Source organism: Phyllostomus hastatus, unplaced genomic scaffold, assembly GCF_019186645.2.
Source record: "Phyllostomus hastatus isolate PE091 unplaced genomic scaffold, TTU_PhHast_1.1 phas_scaffold_21, whole genome shotgun sequence".
Taxonomy (NCBI): domain Eukaryota; kingdom Metazoa; phylum Chordata; class Mammalia; order Chiroptera; family Phyllostomidae; genus Phyllostomus; species Phyllostomus hastatus.
This window is the reverse complement of record NW_025334017.1, coordinates 21,547,481-21,570,211: the sequence shown is the minus strand read 5'-3', so window position 1 is coordinate 21,570,211 and position 22,731 is coordinate 21,547,481. Positions and strand designations below refer to the sequence as shown.

Here is a 22,731-nt window from a genome sequence, read left to right as displayed (position 1 = left end):
GTCATCACAGGGCTAGCGTGAACTCAAGGGGATGGGCTTAGAGAAGAATATAAATGCTAAAAAGCACAGTTCTTGGCCACTTTTGGAAAGTGGCTACCTCGGGATAGTAATAATATCATTAAAAAACATTTTATGTTTTTGTAGCAATCTGTTAATGATTTAAGATTTTACTTTTGTAATTATGTTGTTGTTTACTAATAATATTAATATGCATGGCTTTGATCATAAACTATAGTAACTAAGGTATGGCAAGGTAAGAGGCACATTTCATTTTTTTCAAGTTGATTTCACTGATGTCTTAGGAGTTAAATCTATACCCAAAACTAATGCAAATTCTATTTATAGTTTTAAACATGGAAATACAAATATTGGAAGGTTGTCTCAGTCACCAAATACAATCAGTCTGTAAGAGTTTAAAATACTCACTACTAAATATTAAAAAGTTTGTCATTTACTAAATAAATCATATCTCATTTACTTAAAAGAACTAGACTTAGTAAATAATTACTAGGACTTTAAAGAGACTTATTAAAGGAAATGAATCAGAAGTCAGAAATGGCTCACCACCTACACACATGCACAGACACATGAAAAATCATAATGGGCTTCATTCTCTTGTTTATGGGAAACTGAGAGCAATTCTTAAAATGCTGACAGCTAAATGCAATGATTCATTTCCCCAAATAATTAGAAAGTATTTTCAGAAGACGGTAGAATAAAATATGGAGGAGAAAGGAAAATATTTAAAGATTTATTTACTTGGAAAGGGGATATTTGACCATCACCCTATTTAAAAAATTCTAAGGAGAAAAAAAAAGACATAAAAGGCAAAACTCCCTATATTTACATGGCTTTTCTTAAGTTTATAAAGAAGTTGGCCTAACATACTCCAGTCTCTATCTCATCCATGCCCTATACTTTTCCAGAAGGTAACAACTGGTACTTCTTTTATATGTATAAAACTTTTCCACACAAAACTGTTAGTCCACCTCCTACGTGTCCATCATCAATAATATCCACACATGCATGTATATACATAACATGAATATGCACATCCTTCTTATAAATATAAAGGTGGTATGGTGCTATACATACTGGTCTGCAATTTCCTTTTTTCCTTAGAATCTATCAATCTATCCTACATATATTAACAGATTGCTAATATTAAATAGTATAGCATAATATTGCTAATAGTATAGCATAACAATTATTATTGTTAATAATAATTATATTCACACACCACCACCAACGAATCACATAAACAATGCTGAGAGAAAGAAACAACATACTAAAGAGCATATATGATTCCATATATATGAACTTCAATAACAGGCAAAACTAAGCTACTGTGACAGAAATAAGAACAAGAACTGACTATAGGGGTGATCAGAATTGACTTGCAAGGAGGGCATGAAGAAACTCCTTGATTTGAGTCTGAAAAAGTTTGAAATTTTTGCTAGTCCTTTCTTTTCTTTTTTTTTTAAATTTTATTTTAATTGTTGTTGCAGTACAATTTTCTGTCTTTTACTCCTATCCCAACTCACCCACCCAGCCCTCCCCTCCTCCCTCCCATTTCCACCCACCCCTAGTTTTTATCCATGTGTCCTTTATACTTGTTCCTGTAAACCCTTCCCCCTTTCCCCTGAAATTCCCTCTCCTCTCCCCTCTGAACTCTGTCAGTCTGTTCTTCACTTCAGTGTCTTTGGTTATGTTTTGATGGTTTGTTTTGTTGTTTAGGTTCCTGTTAAAGGTGAGATCATATGGTATTTGTCTTTCACTGCCTGGCTTATTTCACTTAGCATAATGCTTTCCAATTGCATCCATGCTGTTGCAAAGGGTAGGAGCTCCTTCCTTCTTTCTGCTGCATAGAATTCCATTGTGTAAATGTACCATTGTTTTTTGATCCATTCATTTACTGATGGGCATCTAGGTTGCTTCCAACACTTGGCTATTATAAATTGTGCTGCTATGAACATTGGGGTGCATAGGTTCTTCTGGATTTTTGCTGGTTCTAACACATAGAATAAAACCATGTATTAACAAACCATTTAATATATTTGCCCCTTTTTCTTCAACTGCAAATGAATAGCTCTCTCAAAATATTAAATCATTATTTCCCACATTTGGAATCAGTAAAGGAAACTGAGGTTCTTAGATGTCAACTAACTTAACCAAAATCCATGACTAATCAGGTAGAAGCCACATCCAGAAGTCAATCTTTCTCAGTTCTGATTCAGAGCTATTTTTCCTTCCTCTTTTAAAACTACTTTCTAGATTGTATTACAAATTCTATTGGAAGTTTTTGGCTTTTCTCTCTAAGCAAACAGATAGGAAAAACAGAGGCAAATCTATATTTAAAACCCAGTACTTAGTCCTGGCTGGTGTGGCTCAGTGGACTGAGTACCAGCCTGTGCACTGAAAGGTTGTCAGTTTGATTCCCAGTTAGGGCACATGCATGGGTTGCAGACCAGGTCACCTGTTGGGAGCCTGCAACAGGCAACTTATTGATGTGTCTCTTGCACATTGATATTCCCCCCCCCGCCATTCCCCTTTCTCTAAAAGTAAATAAATAAAATCTTTCTTTAAAAAAGTCCCTCCTTAAAAAAAAAACTTACTTAAAGGCCTTAAAGGAAAGGATACCTACAAAGTAGGAACTTGAAATTATTCTACAAAATCTTCCTCCTAGGGTAAAAACAAACGTTTGCTACTTACAACACAATCGATGAAATGAATTGGAAAAAAGTAGATAATAAGAAAACACCAACTGGAAAGTTATGCTTTGATTGATCACATTGATTATGTTTTGGTTGTAGATTTATGGATGATTTTCACTTTCTTTTATGTGTTTTCTACTTAATCCCAGAACCAATCATCTATTTTGTAATAAAAAGGTATATAAAATGTTATATATCTTATAAAGGACACTCATTAAGCTGAAACACACATTCTCCTTGACCTACAAACCCACATTTCAGACCCACCTTACAGAAAAAAACAAAAACATGGAGAGATTTAGATTCGAAGTTACCTGTTGCACCACTAAAAGCAGTGGCAAAAAAGGAGAAACAGCATAAATGTTCACCAAAAGGGAAATGACTAAATAAATAACTGTGCTCCTATACTATAAAGTATGTAACTATAAAAGAAGTGTATTTGTACCATTATGCTGGAACAATAACCATATATGGTAACAAGTGAAAAGGGTAGGTTCCAAAATATGCATACTATATCACTGAAACACACACACATCCTCAGTGCAAACCTACAAATACGTCTGTTTGTAATAAGCACAGAGAAAGTGAGGATGGAAAAGGAACAATGGAAAGTAAATTAACTTATACAAAAATATTTCTTTATATAGCCATAAATTGCTTTATATGATACAATAAATATCATTTAATGTTTATTATATAAAAGTATTACTTTTTAACTTAAAAATTTTTAAAGTAAAAAAATTAAATGCTTAAGTTTCATATATTTTATATGCAATATATAATAAAAACAATATTAAAAAGAAAGTTGTTCTCTTACAAAGTCAGGGAAATACATTACTATATTGCAATATATTTTAATTACTCGTCCTTAGAACTCAAATTGACAGTTTTCTACAGAGATTATTAAGATATACTTACTATCAGGATATGGCATTGGCCAAATGCCAGCTATACCAAAGTAAGCTGTGCACTACCAAGTTAAATTATTACCATTATTATTATTCAGACTACTGAAAATTTCAGATATTTACAGTAATATTATCCATTTTTTCCAGACTCTAACAAACAAAACCACTTACAGTAACACAATTTATTCACAAAGTTGGGTACCCACAAGATAAGTATAAAATAATTTGACTATTTTATAAACCCATATCTGAAACCTGATGCATTCACATAAGTAGTATCTCATTCAATATACTTAAGGGTATTCAAAACTCATGGCAAAATGAATATAACTGTTCAAAAGAACTTCAGACTTAGAATGTGTCAATCCTGTCACTAAATAGTCAGGAAAGTAAAAGGTCAGCCACTACTATCAAGATCACCCAGATGCTAGCAAATCAAATGCAAGGCCTTAGCTACAAAATAGAATAGACCTGAGAACAGGAATTTTAGCAGCACCTCCAAATGATTTTTTTTATCCTAAAGACAAGTTTTACCATAGGACAAATATATTTAAAACATGCTGTTACCATTCATTAGACTAAATAAATCATTACAGAACAACAAAATTCTATCATAAGGTATACTATATATTTTGTATATAATGCTATTTATTCTTCAATACCTAGTTAATGTCTTAGTGCTTAAAATTATTGTAATCTTTTTCATTTTCCTAGGATGTGAAATAAGGTAAACTGGCCAATAAATGTCAGTATTAATATGAATCATCTATATATTTCATACTTTCTTAGATTTTTTCACACAAAATTATTTATGAAATTTTCATTTTTTCCAATATAAATTTTATTATAATCTAATGTCCTTTACCTTCTTTTTTATTCTATAAAATAGTGCCAGAATACACAGGAGAAAAAAATCCTACCAGAATTTAAATAGTTTTAACCAGCTACCAGGTCCAGATTCACACATCCTTTGAAACTCCACAGAAGTGCCATCTTCTCACTTAACCTTGCCTCAGGGCCACCTATTCTCCCCCATCCCCACCAGACTGGACACTAAGAGGTAATATTTAATATTTAATAAATGTTTCCTAAATTTAAAAACTGGTAAATACTGGAACCAGAATGCATTCATTCATAACATTTATTTTGTGCTTACCACAGACATTGTCTTTTCCCATAAAAACTATCTTAAACACATGTAGAAAGATGCATAATTAAATAAGGAATTACAATGAAATATGATAAGTACTATGATAGTAAAAGTACAAGGTGCTTTTAAATTACAGGAATGAGGCCTCTAGCCTATATAGAGAAATGAGACCAAAAGACAGCGTGGAAGACTAAACCAGGAGATGAGAGGGAACCAGAGTGCTCCAGATAAGGGAAAAGCAGGAGCTGGGAACCTGAGGAAAGAGCTGGCACTGTCCACAGGAGCAATTATAGAAGCTCAGCGGGAGTGAAACCTGCCACAATTGGCAGTGAGGATAAGATGAAATGACGCTGGAGAAATGGAGACCATTAACAGTTCTGTAAGGGGTTTGGCCATTCCTAAGTAAAACCAATGGTCACTCAAAACTGCATTTTGCAGTCTACTTACAGAAATACTTCCTAAGTTAATTCCATGTCCCTATAGTGCAGCTTATTGTCCAAAGATATACATGACATTTTTTTCTGTTTTAATCATGACTTGTATTAAGTGTGTATTTCTTAACTTTTTTCTCATTTCTCACTGGCTATACATTTCCATGACCTGTTTTCTATTTTCTCCATAAACCCATGATCCTGGTCACTTGCCTTCAGCATTATCACAAAAGGCCCCAATTATTAGTCATCACCCTTGCATCGGCAGTATACTGGAAGATAATGGTGATAGAATATTAGAGGTACGATCTTCTATTTTCTTACCAAGTAATCAAAGAAGTACCTGCAAAAGCAAGCACTAAATATATGGGAGGGGTTTGGGGGTGGCTGTGGGTGGGGCCAGGAAACACCATCAGGTATTTCATTTACTCCAAGAGTTGAAGTATGGCTATAGACATGCAGGTGTTTTTATTACTGCTCTGTGTCTAAGACAGTTGGCATAGCATTATGAAATTTCCAGGATAGTCTACACATCACATAAGAAATGCCATTCTTTTTTTCCATTCTCCACTTGCGTTCTTTCAGCAAGACAGGCTACTTAAAGGGTGAATGAAATGATAGGTCGTGGTGATCACTGCTGACTGTAGCTGGATACAAACCCTTCCCATTCATGTGCTCTCTGTTTCAGCAAACATGGCAAAATCATTATAGTTTCACACTTGGATGTCACTAAAAACAAATATTAGAAATTCCACTGAATTGTTATCAACAAATGAACTATTTACTACTAATGATTAAAGCAAAACCCCTGAGAACTTTTACCCCAACCTCAGATACTGCCTGCATGACAGTTAGCCAATGAAAGCGGATGAAAAAAAGTAGTGCTTTGAAGCATCAGCCAGTTAATGCCATTGTCGTTTACCAGGAGTGGGATATGCACTGTATTAGGCCATGGTTAATTAAACCAGTTCTTGTATTGTTAAAATATGTCAAGTATTATTTATTTGGATACCACACAACTGCTTTTACACTTGAAGATCTCCATCCCACACCTACAGTAAAACTATTGTTTCATCTATTGGTAATAGACTCAGTAAGTGGTTACCATAGTGTTCTACTATAACAAACACAAAAGAGAAAATTTTGGTTTTATTAATGTATCACCCTCTATTTTACAGTTAAGTGGTTTTAATAACTGTAGCTCACAAAAGAACTGAGAGTAAATATTGTATGCATTGACCTAGGGGGAAAACGACGTAATGCATAGAAAATGTTTTCATGGTAGCATTTTTGTGTATAAATGATGTTGGGAGGTACTTCAGGGGGTTTTTAAATGTGAATTCTTATAATACACTACATTACTTAGTTAAGAAAAAAATTTAACAATGGTTCTGATTCTACATGTTGAAACTTTTAACAAATCATTTAAATTTTATAATAACATGCAAACTACTGAATTTTTAATTAAAATAGAAACTAGCCTCTGAAAATCTTTGGAATGAAATGTAAGATTTTGATGTTAACCTGGCTGGCATAGCTCAGTGGATTGAGCGCGGGCTGGGAACCAAAGTGTCCCAGGTTCGATTCCCAGCCAGGGTACATTCCTGGGTTGCAGGCCATAACCCCCAGCAACCACACATTGTGTTCTCTCCCTCTCTCTCTCTCTCTCCCTCTCTTTCTCTCTCTCTCTCTCTCTCCCCCTTCCCTCCCTAAAAATAAATAAAATCTTAAAAAAAAAGATTTTGATATTAAAAATCCTTTCTTCTAAAATTACCCAATATTCTGTATGCTTTGGGTGAACTGACAGATATGTCAGGCGTATCTAAGAAAAAAATAAAGATGTTACTACTTTCTTCTATTACTAAAACATAGCACACCACTCAGCAGTAGCCAACTATCACTATAATAGAATGAATTTCTAGAATATAATAGTAAATAGAGATTCCAATGAAAAGTAATTAGCATTATAAATTTCTATACAAGATCTTAAGAGCTGACTTCTAACTTGCCAACAGAGTGCACAGTTCCTCTCCTGCTGCCAGCCACGTGTGACTTCTGTAGGATCCAGTCCACGCATGTGCAATAGCAACGCGATGCTCAGTTCCAACTGAACTAGATGTGGAAGAAGTAAGACATTTTTTGGCAAACATTGATGATGTTTCCACCAAGTTACCAGGTTTTCCTTCTTCTGTAATAATAATTAATTTAAAATCTCCATAGGGCCCTGGCTGGCGTAGCTCAGTGGATTGAGCGCAGGCAGCGAACCAAAGTGTCGCAGGTTCGATTCCCAGTCAGGGTACATGCCTGGGTTGCCGGCCATGACCCCCAGCAACCACACATTGATGTTTCTCTCTCTCTGTCTTTCTCCCTCCCTTCCCTCTCTGAAAATAAATAAATAAAATCTATTTTTTAAAAAAATTCTAAAAAAAAAAAAATCTCCATAGGAATGGTCCTAAAGTATTCTTGCAAAAGTTATGTAATTTTGACTGGGTAAATAAGTAGGATGTGTTCTAGATATCTCATTTTTCTTTAATATTTTCTTCTTTGCATGCTCTATATTTTCCCATTTCTATATCTGAATCAAGAAATAATATCTATTTTCTTAGATATTATTGGACCTCCTTTTGAGTTATCCCTTCTCAAATATTCTGATTTCTGCCTTTAGTTCAACCTTATAAAATGTAAAAAATTCCCAAATAGAACCTTATCATGAGACTTGTTGCAAAAACAAACTTAAATAACTAGAAAATAAATACACAATTTTTAAAGTTTTATTGATGCTACTAAATTAAACAATTCTATAGATTTTACCAAAAATGAAGATACAATTCAACCTCTATTGCCTTTTATATTTATTGAAATGTTTAAACATGGGAAAATTATGAAGACCTTCTGTTAATATTTATGTTAACTATCAATCTCTTTACCAAGTCATTGAACTTTTGAAGTAATTACTGTTGTACATAAAATTAACAGCTTTTATAACCATTGGCACATGTAGCATTTTACTCTGTTAATAATAAACATTTATACTTCTACTCACTGACAGAATTTCAACACATAAAACCAATAAGGATATGCTCGTTCACAGTTACATTGAGAATACCTACCTGTAAAAGTGAAAACTGAGACAATAATAAATCCAGTGATGTGTCTCAGTTATTAAATGGATGCTACTAGACTTTTTGATATGATGGTAAGTATTTTTACATACAAATTCAAGGATGCCAGAAATGACACTAAAGTCACTATTCTGGTATTCAATCTTTCAAAGGCTAAGGCCAGAGGTGAAGCCAAATTGCAGATTTTAGATGAATATCCAAATTGAATCAGTACTACCATACATCCCTAATAAAGTAATATCGCATTTAAAGGAACAGTAAAAACAGTCATGGTGTGCCAGACATTTTATATTATTTCACTTTCTTCTCACTATAGGCCTATAAAGCAAGTACTACTGGTCTTCCCCATTCTACAGAGAAGGAAACTGAGTCAAAAAATTCATTAAGTCACATGGTTAATAAAAGGTGGGACCACGGTTCAAACTTTAGCAATCAGAAGATACTTTTCAGAACTGGAACTTAATTTTCAATAAATGCTACAAATCTTAAGAGTCGTGGGTAACTAAAATCATTCTCAACTAGAAAAATCAATATTTAGATGAAGATAGAGCCCTAAAAATTCTATGCAAGGAGGGCAAACTTCTGATCCCAAGGAAAATAACAGCAGCTCTGGAAGCCAGCAATGTGCAGGTCTCTGCGATATGCAAGAAACCTGGGATCTTTAAATTTCATCCTGCACTACACCAGAGAGCAGTATGGATCCAGTAAGGGACTAGTTAAACTTTAAAGGCTCACAATGCTTTCTCATGAAGAGTTTCAAATGCCTAAATAAAATTCCTGCCAGTGTTTACTTGCTTTTTCAGAGCTAAGAATAGGCAAATAAGAAAAAAAGAAATCTGTATAGTCAAATAAAAATTAAAATTAATATGGCTAATTGAGTAGTAAAAATACTTTTAAACAAAATAATTGATTAATGAGTCACTATAGAAATATGGGAAATGAGTAAAAAATAAACTGACATTGGATTGATGTGTACCTTTTCTGCAGATGTTATAACACTGCCAGCAATGTAAAAGAATTCTCCAAGTGTCTACATAGTATATATCAAGGCAGAAGTCAAGACATATTTGCATTATGACTATTAAGTGTGGAAACTGGTAAGCAGGAGTAAACTTTCCAACCATAAGTCAAATTGTGTCACTCCTCTGGTTAAAAACCCTCCAATGACCTCCCACTGCAATTCGGATAAAATCCAAAGTCCTTCTTGTGCCTTGCAAGGCTCTAATGGCTGCAGCCAAACTCTCTGACCTCATTTCCCTTCCTCCTCTTTCTGCCCCCCACCTCCCCTCTCTCTCCCTCTCTCTTTTTCAGAACTCCGCAGCCAAAGTGGCCTTTTTTCTTTTTATTTTTGCCAAGCCATTGCCCATAATGGTGTTTCTTTGGCTGGGGATATTTTTTCTCCAGATCTTTGATCTGCTTGCTCACAACATCTATGCCCAGCACTATCCCTAGCATATAATAAATGTCCAGTGATATTTACTGACTGACTAAATGAATGATCAGTATCACCCCAAGGTCTACCCCACCCTGATTTCTTACAGCAAACACATAAACATGCCCCTTCAAGAAAGGACACACTGCCCAGCTACAAGGAAGGTAATTAGCTGAGAGCCTCCAGCTGTTAGCTTCTTTATAGAGTTTGCTTCAGCTTTCCAGTTAGGGAACTACTTCTCGCAGGGAAGCCCACAACCAACACCTGCCTAATGGTGATAGAGGGGCCTAGTCATTTTCACCCAACGTAGGACTCCCCAAACCACCTTTGTTCCAAAGGTCCCTGTCAGGTTGGCAGGGACTTTGTAAAGTCAGGTTCACCACGTGACGACTGCTCCCAACCAATCCTGCCCCCACTCTTCCTTTTTACAGGTGTTATGCCCCACTGAACTGTTGGCAATCCTACCCCCACCCCAGCGTCTGCTTCTGGGAGAACCCAACCAGCACTGTTTCCACTTCAAAATCATTCCTTATGCCTACGAGTTAAAATGGCCATTTTTAACAGTGCATCGAGCAGTCATGTATCAAGCATTAGATTAGATGAAATAGCAACCAGCATTCCCCATTCCCTACTAACATTCATACACAGAAACACCAACACACCCATACTCACTCCCCCCATCTCCTAACTGCATGGCACTTAGTAGATTCTTGCTTTTTTCACATTTAATCAAATGTTACCTCCTCTATGAAGCCATTAAAATACAATCAACTGCTCCTTTTGTCTTTGTGGCTGCCGTGGAACATCTTGCAGTGCCCACCACCCACAACCATGTGACTACACGTCTGTTTCCCTTCAGCTTGTGCTTGCCTCACAGTGATAACCCCAGCGCCTTACAATGCACTGGTTTAATTAAGATGTTCAGCAACCTTCTCGAATGAAAAAAAGAAAATGAGCTAAAATAACAGTAACTTTTAAAAAAAACCTTTTAAAGTATGTTTTTTCATAGTTTTGTCTGTAAGGTTGAGTTAAAATGGTCAGCATATACAAACCCCCAAACATTCTTATATTCTACAAATAACTTCATTCTTCTTGGTGAATAAACTTAATTTTGTTTTCAAGAGGCAGTTATTAATGTTAAAATTGAAAGCTGCTAGGCAATTCAGAGCCTTATTCATTTTGAACTTTTCAGATTCTTCCTTACAAATAACATATTAGTTACCAAGTAAAAATGAAGCACTGGTTTTTACAATTCATAAAATTTCTTTTCAACTTCATATAACCTGTCAGTTCTCAATTAAACCCTCCCAAGACAAAAATCAGGCCAAACATTCTTAGCACGTAACAATAAAATAAAACTAAACCATGAAACACATACACACAAGAATAAGTATCTACCAGAAAGGTATTTTATGAATTAGAAAATTTTAATTTTGAGACGTGCTTAACACCAATGGTTAAGCCATACTGATTTTTTTAATTCAGTGAGTTAAAATGAGTAATCAGCATTTCTCCTCCACTCAGTAATCAAATAATAGGTGAACAATTTAAAAATCTTAATATTTTAAAGGAAGGCTAAGATTCCCATAGGAAATAAAAGTGGAAATGAGTCCAAGGGAGAAAATGGCTTGGTTCCACACCCTTAAAATTGCCTACAGCAATGCATCAAAAAATAAAATAAAATAAGCCCCCAGAGTCTGGGTCAGCAGCATAGTGTTACAACTTAAGCATTGGGTCATCAGTGGCAATGGTAGGCTGATTAAGGGTTGAGGTAATATATTTACTTACTATAGTAAGAAACTGTGTAACAGTACTGCCAACAGTACAAAGAGTTCTTGTGTGGATATTATATACAAAGAAATATTATAACCATCTGCTTATATTTTAATATGAAAATATGAAACATACTTGAACAATTCTTTAAGTAAAAAAATAAACAAAGATAAACCATATCGTAAATACTAATGTTCAACTTGTTTAAAAAAATTTCATTCAGCAATCCATTAATTATATTTTCCAACAAAAAAAAACTTCAGTTTTACTACTTTTTAAAAATCTGATCCTAATTGAAAAAACCTTCCTCTAATATAATGGATAAAAAAGCAAAAATGTAATGCTAATAGGGAAAAAGGCAGTTTTTCAGTAATGAAGCCACTCTCAAAAATATATAATAAAATGTATTAAACTTATGGCATGAACAGGTTAAATTAAATATGGATTTGTCTTCATATTTAACAGGCAGCTCCAATTAGTAGAATAAGTGTATTTGAATTATATTATGCATATTACTACTCAAAGCTCTGAGAAAACATATTTTGCAATTAATCAAGAAAAGAGTCCTACTCCATTTGTGTTTTCAGTGCCTGACACAAAGAGTGGCATATGATGACACCCACGTACATTTATTAAATTACATTTATGCAAAAGTTAATGTATACACCAAAGTCAATTTTTTGTAAGGATAAAAAAAATTCTTCAAATAGAGAAGATGTTACTAGTACCAACAGTCTTGATTTCTGAAAATCACTACACTTATCCTGTGGTATATATTTTTAGCAAGATTGATATTAAGAATCATTACCAAAAAATGATTCCAAGAGCCTTGGCTGGCGTAGCTCAGTGGATTGAGCACGGGCTGCGAACCAAAGTGTCGCAGGTTTGATTCCCAGTCAGGGCACATGCCGGGGTTGCAAGCCATGACCCCCAGCAACTGCACATTGATGTTTCTCTCTCTCTCTCTCTTTCTCCCTCCCTTCCCTCTCTAAAAATAAATAAATAAAGTCTTTAAAAAAATGATTCCAAGACTCATAAAAAAGTGTTTCTACCTTTGAGTCAATATTTCTTGAGATATTTTGGCAGGAAAGTAATTTTTTGAAATATTAACATGCATGAAGATGCAAAATGCTTTATCTAATAAACAACTATCAATCATCTAAATTCCAAATGTTAATGAATTCCCAAAATTAACTCAGTGAAATAATATTTAATAATTCAATTTTGAAACATTTTTGAGGCATATACTGTATGTCTGAAAGTATACTCTGGAATATAAAACAAGTACACCCACCTCAAACTGAAGGATATGAAGGCTCAGTTGAGTTTTAAAGGAAAAGAAGTCGTAAAGATGACAAGAAGAAGAAATGATTATGAGGGTAAAAACGGTGTTCCAAGCAGATGCAGTATTAATGCGTAACAGCAAGGAGGTATGACAGAATGTGTGTGTCTGGGCACTCGGTAGTTCAACAAAGATGAAAGAAGAAGCCTGAAGAACGCTTCCACAGACTGACAGTGACCAGAGGAGAGGGGGGAGGGAGATAATGATGGACATGGGTAACGACCCATGGATATGGACAACAGGGTGGGGAATGACTGTGGGAGTTGGGGGATGGGCTGGGTGGAGGAGGGCAAGGGGGCAAAAAAATGGGAACAACTGTAATAGAATAACAATAAAATATTTAAAAATAAAAAATAAGTAAAACAAAAAAGGAAGTTTCCAGAGATAAGTATGACAGATCATGAAAAAACTTCTAATGTCATGGAAAGAAGTTTCAATTTTATTTTGTAGACTAATGGGAAACCACTAAAGGACATAACAAAATTACATTTTATAAAGATCACTGAGACTGCAATTGAGAAAAAGAATTGAAGAACAAGAAAGGACTGACAAAATCCCAGCTGGAAATAAAGGCATGGCAACACAAAGCACAGGCTAGAGGTCAGGAAGATTTAAGAGAAAAAAGTGACAGAATATGATGACTCCTAGGTGTTCTGCATAAGACGATGGGCGAATGGTGATACTCTTAGCTACTATTTGAGACAAAGAGTCAAGTTTCATTTTTTAAAAGATTTTATTTATTTATTTTTAGAGAGAAGGAAAGAGAAGGAGAAAAACATCAATGTGTGATTGCCTCTTGCACACCCCCTACTGGGGACCTGGCCTGCAACCCAGGCATGTGCCCTGACTGGGAATCAAACTTGCAACCCTTTGGTTTGCAGGCCAGCACTCAATCCACTAAGCCACAACAGCCAGGGCTCAAGTTTCATCTTGAATGTAGTAACTTCTAGACACTCTGGCACATCCAAATGAATTTATCAGTTTCAGGAAAAATGTCTAAGCTACAGAATTAAATGAAGCAGTTGCCAGTGTATGGGTGGTAGGTAAAGCCACATGGGAGAAAGAGAGAACTCCAAGTACTCCTTCAAGGTAAAGGATAAACAACAAAGAACAGTCTACAAATCAAGAATAGAGTTCTGTTGAGTATCAAATACATAGTCAAAGAAGACAAAAACTACAAAATATACACTGGATTCAGCATCAAAGCCAAATGGAAAGGCAATATGTCTATCATTCTGTCATTTCTCTATGATGGAAAGGAGGAAGATAAAATGAGAGGTTGAGAGGGACTTAGAATCTAAGGAAATGTTCATTGTACCCTTTTAACAATAGGAAAGACAAAAGTATGTGACAGCAAAAGGAAAAAAATTTAATATGTTATAAAAGCATAGCATAGAATGGTACATACATAATAAATCAAATCATGTAAAACTATGTATAAGGACATGAGTTAGAAGGGAATATAGAAAATTAAAAGCAGTCATTTATATTTGTAATATTTTTTCTTTTATGATTTCCTTTAATGTTGTCCTATGCTTTTTCCATTTGAAAATGAGTAAAGAGAATAACCGCTCTATACATGTCCTCACCACATCACATCAAAATGTTAAAGTAATTAGGGATGGATAGCCTTATGATTAATAATTTAATGAAAAATATATCTGTGATTCAATATTAGCTTTTTAATAATCATCTAATCTAATTCTAAAATGTGCATTCCTAAAAGTGATCTGGTTGTTTCAAAACATCCCAGTTCTATAAGACTTCCATGTCTCACTAAACTTGGAAAATATGAGGCAAATGACATATTAACTTGAACAATCATAAAAATGCTTAGAAAGTAAAAGGCTCATTTAATGAAAAAAACTTAGAAATGTTTCCATATGTTTCTATGAAGTATTTTTTCCCCACTAAATGAACACATTCAAGATTTTGTTTCTGGCTTTGTTTCAGAAAAAAAAAAACCCATCTGCATAGTACGGCACTTACAAGTACATCTCAGTCATGCAATAGTTATGTCACAGCTCATATATCAAATAAAAATCACATTCAAGCCCACACAACCTCACAGACCCAAAGTCTTCCTTTCTATTAAGAGTATTCCTGAGAGAGCTTTCATTGCACCTAGCTGCTGATGTCACATAACTTTTGTTAGAAAGTTAAATCCTGAAACTAAAATATCAAACAGTTTGGAGTACAGTTGTGAATGACCTAAAAAACCAACTTTCTCTAGTTATAAACTATGAACATTTCCTTTTCACAGAAACAGGTGCAGAAGTGAAAAAAAAAAAGAAAAACCCTGTTACTACACCTCACCAAATGGTGATTTTTAAATAAAGCGTTATTTCATTATATTAAAGACATGATAATATGATAATGCTTCATTTATGCTTAAAATAACCTTAATAGATATTTTAATGCATATCTATTCAATTCCATAATGTACATTATATGGAATTTCTAATCATTATAGATTAGAAATAGAGCAGTTTCCACAAACTTCATGTATTTGTATACCATTATTATTGCTACCCCATCCTCATAATATTTGTTATTCTTTACTTAATATAAAAGCAGCAGTATCTCACCATGGCTAGAGCTTGGATAAAGTCAGAGAGCACATGGATGGATGCTACAGCTCTGCCACTTACTAGATCTGTAACCAAGTGCAAGACTGTTACTCTCTATGCTTCAGTTTCTCACGTGTTCAATGGGAATAATAATAGTACCTTTCTCTCAACACTGTTGTGAGGATTACATGACTCAATAGATAACCAGAACTTCGAAGAGTATCTGGTACATAGCACTAAGTAAACAATTAGCTTATTCAGTTGTTAATGTTTTTTCTTTAAATTTACCCACAATTTTTTACTTTGTCATAAATGTATTTCCTAAGCAAACTTTTATTCCACTATTATCTCAAGCAATACTACCTGAAATCATGGGTCTAACACATGGGATGTATTTTTCCTCACGCACAGTAAAATAAATAACTTTTTTTATAATGTTATCTTTCTTTAAAGATTTTATTTATTTATTCCCAGAGAGGGAAGGGAGGGAGAAAGAGAGAGAGAGAGAAACACCAATGTGCGGTTGCTGGGGGCCATGGCCTGCAACCCAGGCATGTGCCCTGACTGGGAATCAAACCTGTGACACTCTGGTTCGCAGCCCGCACTCAATCCACTGAGCTACGCCAGCCAGGGCTAAAATAAATAACTTTTATAATTAAAAATAAAAGTCTCCAACATACTACTTAAAGTCATCTCCACTTCCAACAGTGATATTGTATCAATAATGAACACTTAATAATTATATAAGAGCCATCTTTTATGGTAGACATTAAAAACTATGTGCCTCGTACCCTGACCAGCATGGCTCAGTTGGTTGGGTGTCATCCCACAAAGCAAAAGGTCACCAGTTAGATTCCCAGTCAGGACATGTGGCTGGGTTGCAACCTGGTCTTGGTTGGGGGGCATGCAAGAGGCAACCAATCAATGTTTCCCTCTCTTTTTCCATCCCTTCCCCTCTCTCTAAAAATAAAGCATTTTTTTAATTTAAAAAAAAAACTATGTGCCTCAGAAAAAATTAAAAACCCATTCCAAAGAAATGGAGATGTTTAATAAACATCCTATGATAGGTATATTGCTAGGTATCACAAGAAAAACACACAATGAGTGCCCTTTGCACATAAAGGGTATCAGAAAACAAACAAATAATGCAATGCCATTCAGTGAAAAACTGTCATCCTGTGCCATTCTCTACTTACAGAGACTTAATAATCTTACTGATACTCTTCCCACCAAACTAAATTCCTTCTAGTTTTAGTTCATTTCTTTCCTTTATAGAATTAGAAAACCCTGTTACCTTTCATAAAATGATGAAATAATCCAAGACATATGTTAGTATTGATGTTGATAAAATTAATAACAGTAGTCACCAATTATCAAGTCAGGCACTGTGATGAGTGCAATTTATCACAACAAACCCATGAAAAATGTATTATTATCCATATTTTATAATGAAGAAACTTAAACTTTAAGAATCTAGGCAACATGACTAAAAAATGGTGATGAGAAGAAGGGAGTTGCACAGGAGAATTTAAACCATAAGGTCTTGACTGTGCTGCAGTGAATCAGGAAACAGTCAAGAACCGTCCTTTGACGTTGTTGTAAGCTATTTCAACATTTCATTCATCAAAACACTTTTACTACTCCTCAATTTCAACTGCATTTATGGCCTATAACTCACTCTTTTGAATTGTCACAATGATGACAAATCTTGATCATTTGAGGCATAAGTCTGAATATTTGAAAGAAATAATTACATTCAGAGTGAAGAACAGTGGATAAGGTGAGTGACACAGGAACTCTACAAACTTTATATTGTAACAGAAGGGATGTTCTAGACACACATTCAAAATCACATTTTGTTTCTTTCCCTGACAGTCTTTAAAAGAAAAGGAAGTTAGACTTAAAAGGGAAGGTACCAGTTCCCTCATGTGGCTGCTAAATTGGCTACAAAAACAATTTTAAAGAAGTTTTCCAAATCAGTGAATATGGCAGTGTCTATGGATTGGACAGTACTGGCCAAAAGAATTACTTAGAAGAACAACAGCCATGTGGATATACAGCTGACTCCTGAAGAGTGTGAGAGGTTAGGATTACCAGCCCTTCATGTAGTCAAAAATCCCCATACAACTTTTAACCCCCAAAACCTACAGTAGTCCCTCAGGTCCATGGAGGATTGATTACAGGAACCCCCATAGACATCAAAATCCAAGAATTTCAAACAACAGATTAAAAATACTGTTTTCTTTTATCCCATACCGGAGATATGGAAGGCTGACTGTATATTGGAAAAAAATTCCACGTATAAATGGACCCACGCAGCTCAAACCTCGGTTGTTCAGGGTCAACTGTATAAGTTTTGTTTTCAGTGTAACAGAATAAGCTTCAATGACTATTCTCAGGAGAATAGCCATTAAAGCCTGTTTCTGGTTTTTAAAAAACTAACATTCATCTCGGTTTTGAGTTTTCTTCATTTTCCTTTCTCTTCAAATAGCTTATTGAAACCTGTTCAGTATTTTTAAAAATATTTTCTAATGTGTGATCAGCAATACTGCTAGAATTTTGACAAGTATAGAATAAAATTAAGAAGTTTCTTAGTTCTTCCTGGTGAATCTTTTTTGGAACCTACCCAAAATCATGTTAGCTGTTTTCAACAATATGCTTACTGAGGCGTGTTCAAGCTTCAAATTCATATTCCCTAAGTGTCCAGCACAACCCATAACTTTTGTTTGTTCTAATCAAATTTTTGCTTTCTAATTTTATTAGTTTTAATCTAAAGCACATTTAACCTTTTATACTTCTTCCTGGTCTTACAGATTCACTTTATATGAATAACAATACAGCAAATTTAGAAATAATACCCAATGCAGTATGCACATATTTTCCATGCCTCCATGACATCAATTACATAAACAGAAATGGATCAAGGTGAAAAACCAATTAATATATCTCTGATGAAGATGCCAAATCATCAGTAACTATATTTATTATACTTTCCATAAGGCAATGAATACTATGTATTTGTTAGTACTCACAATAGTCAGAAACAAATCCAACTTAAGCTAGCTCACACAAAAAAAGCTGAGGTTAATTTGCTTAATACAAAGAAGGGTTGAAAACAGTGATAGGGCTGAAAAGAGGGAGGGGATGCAAAAACAAGGCCTGAGAAGCAACTGGTACCAGAGCCACAAGCAGCTCCAGAACTCTGTTTCCTTCTCTCTTTAAATTACTCTGCAGACCTGATTCTCGCCATGGCAAGAAAAGTAACTTCCCATTCCCACACTGCTTTCTTCCAGTAGAAAAAACTAACCTTATTTTCTGTGGTTCCAAGTTCAAAAGTCCCAGGAAAGGATTGTGACTGACCCAATTTGGGACTGTGGACTTTTAACTTATAGGTAGGCACCATGACTGACTCAGTCTGAATAAGGTACCCACGCTTAGTAAAATGGAAATAGCAAGTTAAAGAGCATACCCAGGTTGGCCCTTGCTGCATTTTAGATTTGCATGAAAAATATAGCAACTATTTTCTAGGGGGGAACCTTAATCTCCACTTTACTTAGCAAAGTTGTAGCCTTCAAGTGGCATTTGATACCTAGAGTTCCCCAAAATGCCTGGATCTGATTCACTGACGGTTCAACAAAACTGAAACACAATGGTGCACACTGTGCTGCGGCTGCTGCTCGGCAGCGTGTGAACCAGCTCAGTGGGCAGGATTCAAGGCTAGTCTCGTAATTCTGCCTACACTCCCACTGACAAATCTTGTTTTAATTTACTGACCCTTGGGTTGTTGCCGCGGCCTAGCTGTTTGGTCTGCCATGTGGAAAACTACAGACTGGCAAATTAAAGACTGCAGATTTGGGGGTGGGGGGAGGGTTACAAACTAGAGAAAAAAGAAACTATACAGAAATTATAGGACAAACTCACAACTAAACAAATCATGTGGGCTACTCACGCCGATGCCCACAGCTGAGGCCCCTTCTCTGACGAGACTAGCTGGAATCAACCTGCGCCACCCAGACTGCCATCACTGCTGCCTGCGTCCATCAACGCATCAGACGAGGCAAAGGATCTACTATCACGGACTGGACATAAAGTGACATTCTGTATTTCTGATGCAGAGGCTTCCATACTGTCGCCAGCTCATGACTACCAAAAGTCAACCAGTGAATAATGTGTTGATGAAAGCCACATTGCATTAGGCATTGCCAACCCATCCCCGTCCAACTTACTCATAGCAAACTCACATCAGACCTATAACCCTTATTTCCCTTGCCCAATCAGCTAACTCTAGCCACACCAATGTGGCCATCAAAATCAAGCTGTTACACATTTCTTGCTTCGGGGCCATTTGCCAGCTAACAATGGTGTGCCTTCTATTACAAAGGCCATATAAGAAGTCACAAAGTAGCTGATGGGCATGCCATGCTCCTACTAATCTACAGACATCTAATATTGTCAAGCACTAGAATGACCTCCTGATAAATCAACTCAGAAAGATTCTGACTATACCTCCCTCACCTTCTTTTGGTTCACATACTTGTATTTTGGTGTGTATAACGCACAATTTTTGCCCAAATTTTTGAGGGAAAAATAAGGGTGCACATTATACCTGGGTAGTACTAATTCCCTATCTGTATAAACATGTTTTTAATTCTTTTATTTATGCCTATGCATTAAAAGTGTAACTCTAGAAAGTAATCTCAACATCCATATGCAAAATAATACCCTGGTATACGATAATTGGTTTTATATGTAAATTAAAAATTGAATTAAAAAATTAAAACTAAAGATTATTTTCTCTGAAAGTTTGGGCCCAAAACGTGGCTACACATTACACACGGCAAAATGTGGTAACTCAGTAAGTTAGTGTGATCGCTAAATGCACTATTCTAACAAAGGGCTCATCTCCTCTTGTCCATCTGCAGGGTAATGATGAGGAAAGAAAGCACTGGGAATTACAAAGACCAAGAAGAGTCAGCAAACGTTTTCTATAAAGGGACAAAAGTAAACAGAGGGAGAAGCAAGAGTAAATATACAATTGTGAGTACACAAAACACATTATATTCTTATATTATTAATTACTATGTTATTTTCCATAGGAATAACTATAAACCTAACTTTGCCCCATCCCATCCTGTATTTTAGGTTTTGTGGGCTACATATATCTCAACCACATTCTTCTTTTTCTTCTCTCTTTTTAACCCCCTTTAAAACTCTGAAAAACATTGTTAGCTTGTGGGTTTACAAAAATAGGCTGCAGGCCAGATTTGGCCTGGGAGCTCAGTTTGCCCAATCCTGGTTTCCAACACCAACCATCCCTGTCAGGACGTACCTTACTTTCTTCTAACAGCAGTCCCAAGGAAGTTTAAATGCTATACCTTCCAGGTAGCAGCCCAGCCACAGGAAACCTAGGCTTCCAACCAAATTGTGGTCCAGCCACCTGGACTCTACTATTGAACTGATAAGGTCCTAAATCAGACAAATATTTTATGAAAAGGGCCAGATAGTGTTTTAAGCTTTTTGAAGACACACAAGGTATCTCTACTGCAACTACTCAAATCCAGCACTACAGTGCAGTAGCAGCCACAGACAGTAAGTAAACAAAAGAGTACCGCCCAAAAAATTTGGCCCAAAACAAGCCTAGCTGCTAGCAAGACTAGTAACATTTTTGTTTTGTTTGTTTGAGTAATAGTAGTAGCAGCTCTATTTCTATCCTGGAAGGATTTACATAGAAAAGGTGTCAACTCATATATTTTATAATAGTAAGGTTCATAAGCTCCATATTTGTGTCCTTTTGTATTCTGAGATTCAACACTATGTAACTAAAAATAAAGGCCATAAAAACACCCACATATACTACAGCTAAAAAGTTAAACTAAAAACTGTATGTTCTCAATTTGATTCAAATCAAGAAGACTTACTGACCACCTAATATGTGATAAGTCTCATGGCCTGAGATCTGAAAGTATTTTTCCTCATTTAACCCACCAGATTACCTTCTGTGTTACTATCATTACTAAACATGGAAATTAAGATTCAAACATGCTGTGCCCTGGTTTCCTCATATGGAATAAGGGCATAGTAATTGTGTACCTAAGGAAAGGAGACCCTCTAAGAACTGAAGGGATTAATACATAAAAAGCACTTCAAAAAGTGTGAGGCAGCATTAACCTACTGAACAGTGTACAGGTGTCTGGAGACCTATGAGAAGGTTCAAAAGGGGCCCTTGAAGCTGAAAGGTGCCATAGACCTCAGTGGGACCAAGCAGAAGAAGAAAAAGAAGAATAATGACAAGGCAAAATTCCTGGAAGCCATGGGAACGAGCAAAAGAATGAGAAAAAGCCCAGGTCAGGTGGCTCAGTGGGCTGGAGCATCATCTGTGCACCAAAAGGATGCAAGTTCCATCCCCAGTCATGACACATACCTAGGTTGTGGGTTCATCCTGGGTTGGGGCGGGCACTCAAGGCAGCTGACCAATGTTTCTCTCTCACATCCATCCATAATCTATCCATCTATCTCTCTCTCTCTCATAAATAGATATATCCTTGAGAAAGGATAAAAAAAAAAAACCCCAAGGAGGAGAAGTGTGTGGCCTGGACAAGTGGACCCTGGCCCAGGAGGCCTTTGAGAAGATGCAGAAGTGGCAAATGGAAAGGATCCTGAAGAAAGTCTCCAAAACTCACAAGCAAAGAATGAGGGACTTCCATAGACACCTGGATACACTCCCAGAGCACTGACATTTCCAAAGTCAGATGGAAAAAGTAACACCAGAAATGAAGTGGCACCAAAGGGAAATGGAAGGCCAAGTTGGGGTTATGTTTGGTGCCTTTGGTATTTTCTAGAAACATTCTTTTATACACATCCTTGTGTTCTTCTGAGATAGTGATTTTCAAAGCATTGTGCCCTTGTTCTGGAACTTGACTGAAGACTATCCTTTTACTGAATTTTAGTTTCTCAGTAGCACACTGAGTATGAACATTTTTAGTTTGGTCTGGAAATTACTGAGTTTATCCAAGATTAAGGTCATTTCTGTGTAAGTGCCATGGAAGTGCTTTTTCACCCAACTTGTGTCCAACTCATTCTGACAGGCAGACAGCTATCCATGCCTGGATGAAACTGATTCTAGAGAAGAAGCTACAACACACAGACCCCCACAGGGTCTTACATGGACTGCCCTTCCAAGCTCCCTCTTGCTCGGGGCTTATGTTGTTCCATCCAGGGCCTGAGGAAGCCACTTGCAGCTTTCTGGACTGCAGACTGCCTCCTTAGCCACCTGGCCAGGGAGAATAATC

General features: G+C 35.9%; 1 protein-coding gene and 1 pseudogene across 2 annotated transcripts in view; one reads left to right on the top strand and one right to left on the bottom strand.

Moving 5' to 3' along the window:
* VPS13B (vacuolar protein sorting 13 homolog B) overlaps window positions 1–22,731 on the bottom strand; it is a 699,511-nt gene that overhangs the window by 552,034 nt on the left and 124,746 nt on the right. The gene's annotated exons all lie outside the window — the stretch shown is intronic.
* LOC123833217 lies at window positions 19,396–22,204 on the top strand (annotated as a pseudogene).